Source organism: Pseudophryne corroboree, chromosome 3 (assembly GCF_028390025.1).
Source record: "Pseudophryne corroboree isolate aPseCor3 chromosome 3, aPseCor3.hap2, whole genome shotgun sequence".
Taxonomy (NCBI): Eukaryota; Metazoa; Chordata; class Amphibia; order Anura; family Myobatrachidae; genus Pseudophryne; species Pseudophryne corroboree.
In genome coordinates, this window is record NC_086446.1 from 436,104,692 (window position 1) to 436,121,479 (window position 16,788).

The following is a 16,788-nucleotide window of genomic DNA, read 5'->3' on the forward strand; positions in this document are numbered from 1 at the left end:
GTACTCCCTTGACAAACGTCTGAACTTCAGGAACAGAAGCTAGTTCTTTTTGGAAGAATATCGACAGGGCCGAAATTTGAACCTTAATGGACCCTAATTTGAGGCCCATAGACAGTCCTGTTTGCAGGAAATGCAGGAATCGACCCAGTTGAAATTCCTCCGTAGGGGCCTTCCTGGCCTCGCACCACGCAACATATTTACGCCAAATACGGTGATAATGTTGTAAGGTTACATCCTTCCTGGCTTTGATCAGGGTAGGGATGACTTTATCCGGAATGCCTTTCTTTCAGGATCCGGCGTTCAACCGCCATGCCGTCAAACGCAGCCGCGGTAAGTCTTGGAACAGACATGGTCCCTGCTGGAGCAGGTCCTGTCTTAGAGGTAGAGGCCACGGGTCTTCCGTGAGCATCTCTTGAATTTCCGGGTACCAAGTCCTTCTTGGCCAATCCGGAGCCACGAGTATAGTCTTTACTCCTCTCCTTCTTATGATTCTCAGTACTTTTGGTATGAGAGGAAGAGGAGGGAACACATACACTGACCGGTACACCCACGGTGTTACCAGAGCGTCCACAGCTATTGCCTGAGGGTCCCTTGACCTGGAGCAATATCTGTCCAGTTTTTTGTTGAGGCGAGACGCCATCATGTCCACCTTTGGTTTTTCCCAATGGTTCACAATCATGTGGAAGACTTCTGTGTGAAGTCCCCACTCCCCCGGGTGAAGATCGTGTCTGCTGAGGAAGTCTGCTTCCCAGTTGTCCACTCCCGGAATGAACACTGCTGACAGTGCTATCACATGATGACTTAGGGCATTGTAAATGGCCCTTAGTTCCAGGATATTTATGTGAAGTGACGTTTCCATGCTTGACCACAAGCCCTGGAAATTTTTTCCCTGTGTGACTGCTCCCCAGCCTCTCAGGCTGGCATCCGTGGTCACCAGGACCCAATCCTGAATGCCGAATCTGCGGCCCTCTAGGAGATGAGCACTCTGTAACCACCACAGGAGAGACACCCTTGTCCTTGGAGACAGGGTTATCCGCTGATGCATTTGAAGATGCGATCCGGACCATTTGTCCAGCAGATCCAACTGAAAAGTTCTTGCGTGGAATCTGCCGAATGGAATCGCTTCGTAAGAAGCCACCATCTTTCCCAGGACCCTTGTGCACTGATACCTGGCCTGGTCTTAGGAGTTTCCTGACTAGGTCGGATAACTCCCTGGCTTTCTCTTCCGGGAGAAACACCTTTTTCTGTACTGTGTCCAGAATCATCCCTAGGAACAGCAGACGTGTCGTCGGAATCAGCTGCGATTTTGGAATATTTAGAATCCATCCGTGCTGTCGTAGTACTATTTGAGATAGTGCTACTCCGACCTCTAACTGTTCTCTGGACCGTGCCCTTATCAGGAGATCGTCCAAGTAAGGGATAATTAAGACGCCTTTTCTTCGAAGAAGAATCATCATTTCGGCCATTACCTTGGTAAAGACCCGGGGTGCCGTGGACAATCCAAACGGCAGCGTCTGAAACTGATAGTGACAGTTCTGTACCACAAACCTGAGGTACCCTTGGTGAGAAGGGCAAATTGGGACATGGAGGTAAGCATCCTTGATGTCCAGAGACACCATGTAGTCCCCTTCTTCCAGGTTCGCTATCACTGCTCTGAGTGACTCCATCTTGAACTTGAACCTTTTTATGTAAGTGTTCAAGGCTTTCAGATTTAAAATGGGTCTCACCGAGCCGTCCGGCTTCGGTACCACAAACAGCGTGGAGTAATACCCCTTTCCCTGTTGTAGGAGGGGTACCTTGATTATCACTTGCTGGGAATACAGCTTGTGAATGGCTTCCAATACCGCCTCCCTGTCGGGGGTAGATGTTGGTAAAGCAGACTTCAGGAACCGGCGAGGGGGAGACGTCTCGAATTCCAATTTGTACCCCTGAGATACTACCTGCAGGATCCAGGGGTCCACTTGCGAGTGAGCCCACTGTGCGCTGAAATTCTTGAGACGGGCCCCCACCGTGCCTGAGTCCGCTTGTAAGGCCCCAGCGTCATGCTGAGGACTTGGCAGAAGCGGGGGAGGGCTTCTGGTCGTGTGAAGAAGCTGTCTGTTGCAGTCTTTTTCCCCTTCCTCTGCCCCGGGGCAGATATGAGTGGCCTTTTGCCCGCTTGCCCTTATGGGGACGAAAGGACTGAGCCTGAAAAGGCGGTATCTTTTGCTGCGAGGTGACTTGGGGTAAAAAGGTGGATTTCCCAGCCGTTGCCACCAGGTCCGATAGACCGCCCCCAAATAACTCCTCCCCTTTATACGGCAATACTTCCATATGCCGTTTGGAATCCGCATCCCCTGACCACTGTCGCGTCCATAATCCTCTTCTGGCAGAAATGGACATCGCACTTACTCTTGATGCCAGAGTGCAAATGTCTCTCTGTGCATCTCGCATATATAGGAATGCATCCTTTAAATGCTCTATAGTCAATAATATATTGTCCCTGTCCAGGGTATCAATATTTTCAGTCAGGGAATCCGACCAAGCCACCCCAGCACTGCACATCCAGGCTGAGGCGATTGCTGGTCGCAGTATAACACCAGTATGTGTGTATATACTTTTAAGGATATTTTCCAGCCTCCTATCTGCTGGCTCCTTAAGGGCGGCCGTTTCTGGAGACGGTAACGCCACTTGTTTTGATAAGCGTGTGAGCGCCTTATCCACCCTAGGGGGTGTTTCCCAACGAGCCCTAACCTCTGGTGGGAAGGGATATAGTGCCAATAATTTTTTAGAAATTAGCAGTTTTTTGTCGGGGGTAACCCACGCTTCATCACACACTTCATTCAATTCATCTGATTCAGGAAAAACTACGGGTAGTTTTTTCACACCCCACATAATACCCCTTTTTGTGGTACTTGCAGTATCAGAGATGTGCAAAACCTCCTTCATTGCCGTGATCATGTAACGTGTGGCCCTACTGGAAAATACGTTTGTTTCTTCACCGTCGACACTGGAGTCAGTGTCTGTGTCCGTGTCGACCCACTGAGGTAACGGGCGTTTAATAGCCCCTGACGGTGTTTGAGACGCCTGGACAGGCACTAACTGAGCTGCCGGCTGTCTCGTGTCGTCAACAGTTTTCTGTAACGTGCCGACACTGTCACGTAATTCCTTAATTACGGCCATCCATTCAGGTGTCGACTCCCTAGGGGGTGACATCACCATTATAGGCAATTGCTTCGCCTCCACATCATTTTCCTCCTCATACATGTCGACACACACGTACCGACACCCAGCACACACACAGGGAATGCTCTGATAGAGGACAGGACCCACTTAGCCCCTTGGGGAGACAGAGGGAGAGTTTGCCAGCACACACCAGAGCGCTATATATGTATAGGGACAACCTTACAATAAGTGTCTATCCCTTATAGCTGCTTATATCTGTTATTTTGCCAAATAAGTGCCCCCCTCTCTTTTTTACCCTGTTTCTGTAGTTGCAGGATGCAGGGGAGATTCTGGGAGCCTTCCTACCAGTGGAGCTGTGTGGGAAAAATGGCGCTGTGTGCTGAGGAGATAGGCCCCGCCCCCTTCACGGCGGGCTATTCTCCCGCTTTTTTCTTGAAAACTGGCAGGGGTTAAATACATCCATATAGCCCAGGAGCTATATGTGATGTATTTTTTTGCCAAATAAGGTAAATTCATTGCTTCCCAGGGCGCCCCCCCCCAGCGTCCTGCACCCTCAGTGACCGAAGTGTGAAGTGTGCTGAGAGCAATGGCGCACAGCTGCAGTGCTGTGCGCTACCTTATGAAGACAGGAAAGTCTTCTGCCGCCGATGTATGGACCTCTTCTTGCTTCAGCATCTGTAAGGGGGCCGGCGGCGCGGCTCCGGGACCCATCCATGGCTGGGCCTGTGATCGTCCCTCTGGAGCTAATGTCCAGTAGCCTAAGAAGCCCAATCCACTCTGCACGCAGGTGAGTTCGCTTCTTCTCCCCTTAGTCCCTCGATGCAGTGAGCCTGTTGCCAGCAGGTCTCACTGAAAATAAAAAACCTATTTAAACTTTTACTCTAAGCAGCTCAGGAGAGCCACCTAGATTGCACCCTTCTCGTTCGGGCACAAAATCTTAACTGAGGCTTGGAGGAGGGTCATAGGGGGAGGAGCCAGTGCACACCAGCTAGTCCTAAAGCTTTTACTTTGTGCCCAGTCTCCTGCGGAGCCCTATTCCCCATGGTCCTTTCGGAGTCCCCAGCATCCACTAGGACGTTAGAGAAATAAGATTTCAAACCTACCGGTAATCTTTTTCTCGTAGTCCGTAGAGGATGCTTGGACTTCGTAAGGACCATGGGGATAGACGGGCTCCACAGGAGACATGGGCACTTTAAGAAAGACTTTAGGCTCTGGGTGTGCACTGGCTCCTCCCTCTATGCCCCTCCTCCAGACCTCAGTTAGAGAAACTGTGCCAGAGGAGACGGACAGCACAAGGAAAGGATTTTAGGTAATCCAAGGGCAAGATTCATACCAGCCACACCAATCACACCGTATAACTTGTGATATACTATCTAGTTAACAGTATGAAAAACCAACATAACCTCGGTCCACCACTGATGAAACTATAACATAACCCTTATGTACGCAATAACTATATACAAGCCTTGCAGAAGTAGTCCGCACTTGGGACGGGCGCCCAGCATCCTCTACGGACTATGAGAAAAAGATTTACCGGTAGGTTTAAAATCTTATTTTCTCTAACGTCCTAGAGGATGCTGGGACTCCGTAAGGACCATGGGGATTACACCAAAGCTCCCAAACGGGCGGGAGAGTGCGGATGACTCTGCAGCACCGATTGAGCAAACAGCAGGTCCTCCTCAGCCAGGGTATCAAACTTATAGAACTTTGCAAAGGTGTTTGAACCCGACCAAGTAGCAGCTCGGCACAGCTGTAGTGCAGAGACCCCTCGGGCAGCCACCCAAGAAGAGCCCACCTTCCTAGTGGAATGGGCCTTAACCGATTTTGGTAACAGCAATCCTGCCGTAGAATGCGCCTGCTGAATCGTGTTACAGATCCAGCGAGCAATAGTCTGGTTCATATGAAAGGATGAGACCACTTTAGGTAGAAATTGAGGCAGAGTCCGCAATTCCGCCCTATCCATATGAAAAACCAGATAGGGTCTTTTATGTGATAAAGCCGCTAATTCCGAAACTCGCCTAGCCGAAGCTAAGGCTAACAACAGGACCACCTTCCAAGTGAGATATTTTAACTCCACCGTTTTGAGTGGTTCAAACCAATGTGACTTAAGGAAACTCAACACCCCGTTAAGGTCCCAAGGCGCCACCGGAGGTACAAAAGGAGGCTGAATATGCAGTACTCCCTTCACAAACGTCTGTACTTCAGGAAGAGAGGCCAATTCCTTCTGAAAGAAAATGGATAGGGCCGAAATCTGAACTTTAATGGAGCCTAATTTTAGGCCCAAATTCACTCCAGTTTGTAGGAAGTGAAGGAGACGGCCCAGCTGGAATTCTTCCGTAGGAGCATTCCTGGCCTCACACCAAGAAACATATTTTCGCCATATTCGGTGATAATGTTTTGATGTCACATCCTTCCTAGCCTTTATTAGTGTAGGAATGACCTCATCCGGAATACCTTTTTTCGCTAGGATCCGGTGTTCAACCGCCATGCCGTCAAACGCAGCCGCGGTAAGTCCTGGAACAGACAGGGCCCTTGTTGCAGCAGGTCCTGTGTTAGAGGAAGAGGCCACGGATCTTCTGTGAGCAACTCCTGCCGCTCCGGATACCAGGTCCTACGTGGCCAATCTGGAACAATGAGGATTGTTCTCACTCCTCTTTGTCTTATTATTCTCAACACCTTGGGTACGAGAGGAAATACATAGACCGACCGGTACACCCACGGTGTCACCAGGGCATCCACAGCTACCGCCTGAGGATCTCTTGACCTGGCGCAATACCTTTTTAGCTTTTTGTTGAGACGGGACGCCATCATATCTATTTGGGGCAGTCCCCACCGACTTGCGATCTGCTCGAAGACTTCCTGATGAAGCCCCCTCTCCCCCGGATGCAGATAGTGTCTGCTGAGGAAGTCTGCTTCCCAATTGTCCACTCCCGGAATGAACACTGCTGACAGTGCGCTGACATGATTCTCCGCCCAGCGAAGAATCCTGGTGGCTTCCGCTATTGCCACCCTGCTCCTTGTGCCGCCTTGGCGGATTACATGAGCCACTGCGGTGACATTGTCTGACTAAATCAGAACTGGTTTGTCGCGAAGTAATGCCTCCGCTTGACGTAGGGCGTTGTATATGGCCCTCAACTCCAGGACGTTGATGTGGAGACAAATCTCTAGACATGACCAAAGACCTTGGAAATTTCTTCCCTGTGTGACTGCTCCCCAACCTCAGAGGCTTGCGTCCGTGGTCACCAGGATCCAGTCCTGAATGCCGAACCTGCGGCCCTCTAGGAGGTGAGCACTCTGCAGCCACCACAAGAGAGACACCCTGGCTCCGGGGGACAGGGTGATCCGCCGATGCATATGTAGATGTAACCCGGACCACTTGTCCAGCAGGTCCCATTGGAAGGTTCTCACATGGAACCTGCCGAAGGGAATGGCTTCGTATGATGCCACCATTTTCCCCAGGACTCGAGTGCAATGATGCACTGACACCTGTTTTGGATTCAATAGGTTCCTGACCAGAGTCATGAGCTCCTGAGCTTTTTCCGTCGGAAGAAAACCCCTTTTCTGATCTGTGTCCAGAATCAAGCCCAAGAAGGTCAGACGCGTCGTAGGAACCAGCTGCGACTTCGGGATATTGAGAATCCAGCCGTGTTGCTGTAACACCTTCAATTAAAGTGACACGCTGTCCAGTAACTTCTCCCGAGATCTCACTTTTATGAGGAGATCGTCCAAGTATGGGATAATTGTGACACCTCGCTTGCGCAGGAGCACCATCATTTCTGCCATTACCTTAGTGAAAATTCTCAGGGCCGTGGAAAGCCCAAACGGCAACGTCTGAAATTGGTAATGACAATCCTGTACAGCAAATCTCAGGAACGCCTGATGAGGTGGAAATATTGGAACATGAAGGTAAGCATCCTTTATGTCTAGGGAGACCATAAAATCCCCCCCTTCCAGGCTGGCGATGACCGCTCTGAGCGATTCCATCTTGAACTTGAACTTTTTAAAGTATAGGTTCAGGGATTTTAAATTCAAAATGGGTCTGACCGAACTGTCCGGTTTCGGGACCACAAACAGAGTTGAGTAATATCCCCTACCTTGTTGCAGTAGGGGAACCTTGACCACCACCTGTTGAAGATACAATTTTTGAATTGCATTTAACACTAACTCCCTCTCTGAGGGAGAAGCTGGCAGAGCCGATTTGAAAAAACGGCGAGGGGGGACCTCTTCGAATTCCAGCTTGTATCCCTGAGCAACAATTTCTATTGCCCAGGGATCCACCTGTGAGAGAACCCAGATGTGGCTGAAAAGTCGAAGACGTGCCCCCACTGGAGCAGACTCCCCCAGAGGAGCCCCAGTGTCATGCTGTGGATTTTGCAGAGGCCGGGGAGGACTTCTGTTCCTGGGAACTAGCTGTGTGCAGCTTTTTCCCTCTGCCCTTACCTCTGGCAAGAAAGGACGATCCACGTCCTTTTGTGCTTTTATTCGAACGAAAGGACTGCATTTGATAATGAGGCGCTTTCTTAGGCTGTGAGGGAACATAAGGCAAGAAAATAAGATTTTACTTACCGGTAAATCTATTTCTCGTAGTCCGTAGAGGATGCTGGGGACTACGTAAGGACCATGGGGATAGACAGGCTCCGCAGGAGACATGGAAACTTTAAGAAAGAATTTAGGTTCTGGTGTGCACTGGCTCCTCCCTCTATGCCCCTCCTCCAGACCTCAGTTAGAGAAACTGTGCCCAGAGGAGCTGACAGTACAAGGAAAGGATTTTGGTAATCCAGGGCAAGATTCATACCAGCCACACCGTATGACATGTGAAACAACCAGTTAACAGTATGATAAACAACAGAGCATCAGGTCAACCCTGATGCAACCCTTTCATAACCCTTATTTAAGCAATAACTATATATACGTATTGCAGAAGAATTCCGCACTTGGGACGGGTGCCCAGCATCCACTACGGACTACGAGAAATAGATTTACCGGTAAGTAAAATCTTATTTTCTCTAACGTCCTAGTGGATGCTGGGGACTCCGTAAGGACCATGGGGATTATACCAAAGCTCCCAAACGGGCGGGAGAGTGCGGATAACTCTGCAGCACCGAGTGAGCAAACACAAGGTCCTCCTCAGCCAGGGTATCAAACTTGTAGAACTTTGCAAAAGTGTTTGAACCTGACCAAGTAGCCGCTCGGCAAAGCTGTAATGCCGAGACCACTCGGGCAGCCGCCGAAGAGCCCACCTTCCTAGTGGAATGGGCCTTAACTGACTTTGGCAGCGGCAATCCAGCCGCAGAATGAGCCTGCTGAATCGTGTTATAGATCCAGCGAGCAATAGTTTGCTTTGAAGCAGGAGCACCAAGCTTGTTTGGAAGCATACAGGATAAACAAAGACTGTTTTCCTGACCCTAGCCGTTCTGGCTACATAAACCTTCAAAGCCCTGACCACATCAAGTAACTCGGAATCCTCCAAGTCAGTAGTAGCCACAGGCACCACAATAGGTTGGTTTATATGAAAGGAGGAAACCACTTTCGGCAGAAATTGTGGACGGGTCCGCAGTTCTGCTCTATCCGCATGGAAAACCAGATAGGGGCTTTTATGTGACAAAGCCGCCAACTCTGACACACGCCTAGCCGAAGCCAAGGCTAATAGCATGACCACCTTCCACGTGAGATATTTCAACTCCACCGTTTTGAGTGGTTCAAACCAGTGGGATTTCAGGAAACTCAACACCACGTTAAGATCCCACTGGAGGCACAAAAGGGGGCTGAATATGCAGCACTCTCTTTACAAACGTCTGAACTTCAGGTAGAGAAGCCAACTCCTTTTGAAAGAAAATGGATAGGGCCGAAATCTGGACCTTAATGGAACCCAATTTTAGGCCCAAATTCACTCCGGACTGTAGGAAGTGAAGGAAACGGCCCAGCTGGAATTCCTCCGTAGGAGCATTCCTGGCCTCACACCAAGCAACATATTTTCGCCATATACGGTGATAATGTTGAACCGTCACGTCCTTCCTAGCCTTTATCAGCGTAGGAATGACCTCATCCGGAATGCCTTTCTCTGCTAGGATCCGGCGTTCAACCGCCATGCCATCAAACGCAGCAAGTCTTGGAACAGACAGGGCCCCTGTTGCAACAAGTCCTGTCTCAGAGGAAGAGGCCAAGGGTCCTCTGTGAGCATCTCTTGCAGATCTGGATACCAAGTCCTTCGTGGCCAATCTGGAACAATGAGTATTGTTCTCACTCCTCTTTTTCTTATTATCCTCAGTACCTTGGGTATGAGAGGAAGAGGAGGAAATACATAGACCGACTGGAACACCCACGGTGTCACCAGGGCGTCTACAGCTATCGCCTGAGGGTCTCTTGACCTGGCGCAATACCTCTGTAGCTTTTTGTTGAGGCGGGATGCCATCATGTCCACCTGTGGCAGTTCCCACCGACTTGTAATCTGTGCGAAGACTTCCTGATGAAGTCCCCACTCTCCCGGGTGGAGGTCGTGTCTGCTGAGGAAGTCTGCTTCCCAGTTGTCCACTCCCGGCATGAACACTGCTGACCGTGCGCTTACGTGATTATCCGCCCAGCGAAGAATTCTGGTGGCTTCCGCCATCGCCACTCTGCTCCTTGTGCTGCCTTGGCGGTTTACATGAGCCACTGCGGTGATGTTGTCTGACTGAATCAGAACCGGTTGGTCGCGAAGCAGGGTCTCCGCTTGACGTAGGGCGTTGTATATGGCCCTTAGTTCCAGGATGTTGATATGAAGGCAAGTCTCTTGACTTGACCACAGACCTTGGAAATATCTTCCCTGTGTGACTGCACCCCAACCTCGGAGGCTTGCGTCCGTGGTCACCAGGACCCAGTCCTGAATGCCGAATCTGCGGCCCTCGAGAGGGTGAGCGCTCGGCAGCCACCACAGGAGTGACACCCTGGCCCTGGGGGATAGGGTGATTAACCGATGCATCTGAAGATGTGATCCGGATCACTTGTCCAGTAAGTCCCATTGAAAAGTCCTCGCATGGAACCTGCCGAAGGGAATGGCCTCGTATGATGCCACCATCTTTCCCAGGACTCGAGTGCAGTGATGCACTGACACCTGTTTTGGTTTTAATAAGTTCCTGACCAGGGTCATGAGTTCCTGAGCTCTCTCTATTGGGAGATAAACCCTTTTCTGGTCTGTGTCCAGAATCATGCCCAGGAAAGGCAGACGAGTCGTAGGAACCAACTGCGACTTTGGAATATATAGAATCCAGCCGTGTTGCCGTAACACTTCCAGAGAAAGTGATACGCTGTTCAGCACCTGTTCTCTTGATCTCGCTTTTATGAGGAGATTGTCCAAGTACGGGATAATTGTGACCCCTTGCTTCCGCAGGAGTACCATCATTTCCGCCATTACCTTGGTAAATATTCTCGGTGCCGTGGAGAGACCAAACGGCATTGTCTGAAATTGGTAATGACAATCCTGTACCACAAATCTGAGGTACGCCTGATGAGGTGGATAAATGGGGACATGAAGGTATGCATCCTTTATGTCCAGAGACACCATAAAATCCCCCCCTTCCAGGCTTGCGATGACCGCTCTCAGCGATTCCATCTTGAACTTGAACCTTTTCAGGTATATGTTCAGGGATTTTAAATTCAATATGGGTCTGACCGAACCGTCCGGTTTCGGGACTACAAACATGGTCGAATAACAACCCCTTCCCTGTTGAAGGAGAGGAACCTCGACCACCACCTGTTGAAGATACAATTTGTGAATTGCAGTTAACACTATTTCCCTCTCATGGGGGAAAGCTGGTTGGGCCGATTTGAGGTATCGGTGAGGGGGCATCTCTTCGAATTCCAGCTTGTATCCCTGAGACACAATTTTTATTGCCCAGGGATCCACCTGGGAGTGAACCCACTTGTGGCTGAAATTTCGAAGACGTGCGTCCACCAGGCCTAGCTCCGCCTGTGGAGCCCCAGTGTCATGTGGTGGATTTTGTAGAGGCCGGGGAGGACTTCTGTTCCTGGGAACTAGCTGTGTTGTGCAGCTTCTTTCCTCTGCCCCTGCCTCTGGCAAGAAAGGACGCACCTCGGACTTTGTTTCCTTGTGATCGAAAGGACTGCATTTGATAATGTCGTGCTTTCTTAGGCTGTCCGGGAATATAAGGCAAAAGATCAGAATTACCAGCTATAGCTGTGGAGACCAGGTCCGAGAGGCCTTCTCCACACAATTCCTCAGCCTTGTAAGGTAAACCTTGCATATGCCTCTTTTAGTCGGCATCACCTGTCCATTGCATGTTCCACAGGACACGTCTAGCAGAAATCGACATAGCGTTGACTCTAGAATCCAGTAGACTAAGGTCTCTTTGGGCATGTTATATATATATATATATATATATATAATATATATATATATATATATATATATATATATATATATATATATATATATATATATACATATATATATACATACATATACACACACACACACATACATACACACACACACACATATGTATACACATACTAGGGTCTCACTCTCTGCTGATATGGTATCTGTCCACCCTGCTACAGCGCTATAAACCCATGCCGACACAATCGCCGGTCTGAGTAGTGTACCAGCATGTGTGTAAATGGACTTCAAAGTACTTTTACTGCATGCTATCTGCAGGATCCCTGAGGATAGCTGTTAAGTCAGCGTTACCTTTTGGGTAAACGTGACAAGATTTGTCCACCCTAGGGTAAGATTCCCATCGTATCCTGGCCCTAGCAGGGAAAGGATACTCCCTGAGAATTCCCGCTCTTTTTCTTCACGAGAGGAGGGAAATTTACCTCAGCTTTCTTCCCCTTAAACATGTGTACCCTTGTGTCAGGGACAGATGAGTCATCAGTGATATGCAAAACATCTTTTATTACAATAATCATATATTAAATACTTTCCTGCCATTTTGGCTGTAACTTTGCATTATCGTAGTCGACACTGGAGTCAGACTCCGTGTCAATAACAGTGTCGATATCAGTGTCTATTATTTTGGATAGTGAGCGTTGTGAGACTATGTACGTGTCGATATCAGTGTCCATTATTTTGGATAGTGAGCATTGTGAGACTCTGAAGGTCTCTGCGACATAGGGACAGACATGGGTAGATTCCCTGTCTGTTCTCTAATCTTTTGTGTAATAAATTTACCTTAGCACTTAATTTCACATATCCAAACAGGTGTCGGCGTTGTCGACGGAGACACCACTCACACACACATTTGCTCCATCTCCTCCTTAGGAGAGCCTTTTACCTCAGACATGTCGACACACACGTACCGACACACCACACACTCAGGGAATGCTCATCTGAAGATAATTCCCCCACAAGGCCCTTTCGAGAGACAGAGAGAGAGTATGCCAGCACACACCCCAGCGCTATATGACCCAGGAAAAAACACAGCAATTTAATGTTTACCCAGTAGCGCTGTTATTATCTGCGCCGAATTATGTGCCCCCCCTCTTCTTTAAAACCCTCTCTTGTACCGTGGTATAAGCAGGGGAGAGACCGGGGAGCTTCCTCAGCGGTGCTGTGAAGAAAAAACATGGCGCTGGTGAGTGCTGAGGGAGAAGCCCTGCCCCCTCGACGGCGGGCTTCTGTCCCGCTAAAAGTGTAAAATTGGCGGGGGCTCCTGCATATATACAGTGTCCAGCTGTATATATGCTCCTTTTGCAAAATAAGAGGTTTATATTGCTGCCCAGGGCGCCCCCCCCTGCGCCCTGCACCCTTACAGTGACCGGAGTATGTGGGTGTGTGTGGGAGCGCACACTATCCCAAATAGTTGACACAGATACCGACACGGATTCAGACTCCAGTGTCGACTACGATGATGCAAAATTACAGCCAAAAGTGGCTAAGGGTATTCGATATGATTATTGCAATAAAAGAGGTTTTGCATATCACTGAGGAACCTCCTGTCCCTGACACGAGGGTACACATGTATAAAGAAAAAAAGCCTGCGGTCACCTTTCCATCCTCGCATGAGCTGAACGAATTATGCGAAAAGGCTTGGGAAACCCCAGACAAGAGACTGCAGGTTCCCAAAAGGATTCTTATGGCGTATCCTTTCCCGCAAAAGGATAGGATACGATGGGAATCCTCTCCTAAGGTGGACAAGGCATTGACACGCTTATCAAAAAAGATAGCGCTGCCATCCCAAGATACGGCTACCCTCAAGGATGCTGCTGATCGCAAGCAGGAGGTTACCATGAAGTCCATTTACACACATTCTGGTACAATACTTAGACTGGCAATGGCGTCGGCCTGGGTTTGTAGTGCTGTGGCTGCATGGACTGATTCCTTAACAGCGGAGATTGAGACCCTAGATAAGGATACCATTTTAATGACCCTAGGGCATATAAAAGATGATGTATTATATATGAGGGATGCTCAAAGAGATGTTTGTTTACTAAGTTCCAGAATAAACGCTATGTCTGTTTCCGCTAGGCGAGTCTTAAGGACCCGACAGTGGACCGGTGATGCCGACTCGAAGAGGCATATGGAGTTTTTACCTTACAAAGGTGAGGAGTTATTTGGAGAAGACCTCTCGGACCTCGTCTCCACAGCTACGGCAGGTAAATCGAATTTCTCTAACGTCCTAGTGGATGCTGGGGACTCCGTAAGGACCATGGGGATAGACGGGCTCCGCAGGAGACATGGGCACTTTGAAAGAATTTAGGCTCTGGTGTGCACTGGCTCCTCCCTCTATGCCCCTCCTCCAGACCTCAGTTTGATACTATGCCCAGACGAGCTGGGTGCTTTTCAGTGAGCTCTCCTGAGTTTGCTGAGAGAAAGTATTTTGTTAGGTTTTTTATTTTCAGGGAGCTCTGCTGGCAACAGACTCCCTGCATCGTGGGACTGAGGGGAGAGAAGCAGCCCTACTCTCTGAAGCTATGTTCTGCTTTTTAGGCTACTGGACACCATTAGCTCCAGAGGGATCGTACGCAGGACTCGGCGACATTGGGACAGGCATGGTTTGACTTCCTGACTGTTCCCTAGCCTCAGCTTTGTCTAATCTTTTGTACAATAAATTCACATTGGCACTTAAGACATTCCACATATCCATCCAGTCAGGTGTCGGCGTTGCCGACGGAGACCTTGCATTCATACACTCCGCCTCCTCCTTAGGTGAGCCTTCAACCTCATACATGTTGACACACGCGTACCGACACACCCCACACATACAGGGGAGCTCTTTTCTGAAGATAGGTTCCCCACCAGGCCCTTTGGAGAGAGAGAGAGTATGCCAGCACACACCCCAGCGCTATATGACCCAGGAAAAAACACAGAATGTTTACCCAGTAGCGCTGTTATAACTTTCTACACGCCAATTATGTGCCCCCCCCTCTTGAAAAACCCACTGTCACCGTCAGTAAGCAGGGGAGAGTCCGGGGAGCTTCCTCTCAGCGCTGTGCTGTGGAGAAAATGGCGCTGGTGAGTGCTGAGGAAGAAGCCCCGCCCCCTCGGCGGCGGGCTTCTGTCCCGCTCAAAATCATTCAAAACATGGCAGGGGTTCTTTATACACATGTACAGTACCCAGCTGTACATGTATATATATGCTTTTGCCATAGGAGAGGTATATATTGCTGCCCAGGGCGCCCCCCCCCCCCTGCATCCTGCACCCTTACAGTGACCGGAGTGTGTGAGGTGAACTGGAGCAATGGCGCACAGCTTCACCGCTGTGCGTTCCCTCTATGAAGATCAGACGTCTTCTGCGGCCTCTGAAGTCTTCTTTCTTCTCATACTCACCCGGCTTCTATCTTCTGGCTCTGCGAGGAGGACGGCGGCGCGGCTCTGGGACGGACGGAGAGGATGAAACCTGCGTACCAATCCCTCTGGAGCTAATGGTGTTCAGTAGCCTAAGAAACAGGACCTTGAAACTCAGAGAAGTAGGGCTGTTTCTCTCTCCTCAGTCCCTCGATGCAGGGAGTCTGTTGCCAGCAGGCTCCCTGAAAATAAAAAACCTAACTAAAATACTTTCTTACAGGATACTCAGGAGAGCTCCCTCAAGAGCACCCATCTCCTCTGGGCACAGTATCAAACTGAGGTCTGGAGGAGGGGCATAGAGGGAGGAGCCAGTGCACACCCAGAGCCTAAAGTCTTTCTTAAAGTGCCCATGTCTCCTGCGGAGCCCGTCTATCCCCATGGTCCTTACGGAGTCCCAGCATCCTCTAGGACGTTAGAGAAAGATGCTCTGCCCTACCAAGTCACACCACGGCATGACTAGAAGGACTTAACCTACCAGGGGGCTAGATCTATGTGGACACATCTGTATGAGTCATAAGGATTACCACGACCCTTGTGGATGGCCCTAGAGATGTTGTCAGACTGAACGGGAGTCAAGTAAATTGTAAAATGCTTGCTCACCGCTGACTGACCAGCACCTGAAAGTAGGCGTTTTTTAAACAAATTAAGGGCAAGACATCTTTCTTATAACTGCAGAACTGACTTTTTCTTAAAGAATAGTTTCACTTTTTTTCTCTTCATTTTTTTTTTTTTTTTTTAATTTATGCTGTTTCTTGAAAGCCATTATATTGCTGGCATCATCAGTTTCCTTATTAGGAAAAAAAAACTCTGTCAGATGTACAGATTTTACGTCCTGAAAATACTTCTAAACAGACAATGTTAACTGCTGTAGCTGCAATGTCTGAAATGCCTCTGTTCATCCTGGGCACTTTCTGAATTCTATCTGGTACTCACAGGATACCACATGCAGTACCCCTTAGTTGTGAGTGATGTGGTAACCATTGCTGCTTTAGGTTGGATCTGATAAAAAAAAACTTTTCTGTCATCACTGAGGAATATCTTCCATTGTATTGCTGACTTGACCTCTAATTTCTGGTTTCCCTGATGTTTGGGAGACAGTGCTGGATGCCTGATTTACCGCTGTTGTGGTAGTCATGTAGTCTTACCTCCTGTCATTTCTATATTATGGAGTCCCGTTTATTTCATTTAGAAATGTTTTTGGTTTGTTTTTTTAATGAGGGTTTTTTTTTCTTAGAGTGCATGTGTAGACCAAACCACTACAATTGTTGTTCTTATAACAAATCTTTAAATATTGTTTAGAAATTCGGTCCTATGAATTGATGCATAGATGAATTCCACAGCCTTAGGGCTAGTAAATGTAGGTAACAGTCAGATAAAAGTGTAGTTGTAGACACATGAAACTTTTTAAAAGAAGCTTTCATCCATTCCATAGTGTCATAAAGTAAGATTCCAGCCTAAGGAATGGTTGCTCTATACCAGAGGTTCTCAAACGCGGTCCTCAAGGCACCACAACAGTCCTGTGATCTAAACAGCAAACTTCTCTACACTAGTCTTCCAAAGGAAACAGGAAAGACTAGGGAGGAAGAGGAGGACCTGGACTACATACACCACTTGGGAAAAACTTCCTGTCTAAACATAGGAGAATGGGATGTAATCTCAGGGTAATGGCTGCCATGGAGGAATGAAGAAAAAGGCTATTTAATTGAATAGCCTTTTCCTGCGACACCGGAATTTTAGCTGGCAATAAGCCGCAACCAACTGAGTGACCCCCTTAGTGTAATGTCCCTTCCCATACAACCCCTTTCCTCCCCCACCACCAAAAACAAAATGCACACAGC